This window comes from Pteropus vampyrus, unplaced genomic scaffold, assembly GCF_000151845.1.
Source record: "Pteropus vampyrus isolate Shadow unplaced genomic scaffold, Pvam_2.0 Scaffold11, whole genome shotgun sequence".
NCBI lineage: Eukaryota > Metazoa > Chordata > Mammalia > Chiroptera > Pteropodidae > Pteropus > Pteropus vampyrus.
In genome coordinates this window covers 14,663,645-14,664,200 of record NW_011888792.1, presented here as the reverse complement: position 1 = coordinate 14,664,200, position 556 = coordinate 14,663,645, and positions in this window count along the sequence as shown.

Sequence of the window (556 nt, the reverse complement as noted above, 5' to 3'; positions counted from 1 at the left end):
GTCTGTTTTTGACTAGTTTGTTCTTTTTGTTCCTTAGATTCCGCATATAAGTGAAATCATATGGTATTTATCTTTCTGTCTTATTTCACTCAGCATAATAACCTCTAGGTCCATCCATGTCATTGCAAATGGTATGATTTCAATTTTTTAATGGCTGTGTAATATTCCATTGCATATATGAACCATAATTTCTTTATCCAATCGTCTGTTGATGGTTCAGTTGTATGAGTTCTTTGTATATTTTGGATATTAACCCCTCATCAGATGTATCATTAGTGAATATCTTCTCCCAAACTGTCGGTTGTCTTTTTGTTTTGTTGATAGTTTCCTTTGCTGTACAAAAACTTTTTAGTGTGATGTAGTCCCATTTGCTTATTTTTTCTTTTGTTTCTCTTGCTTGAAGAGATATATCTGAAAAGAAATTCCTGTTAGTAATATCAGAGATTTTACTGCCTATGTTTTCTTTTAGAAGTTGTTTGGTTTCGGGTCTTATATTGAAGTCTTTAATCCATTTTGAGTCTATTCTTGTATACGGTGTAAGAAGGTGGTCCAGTTT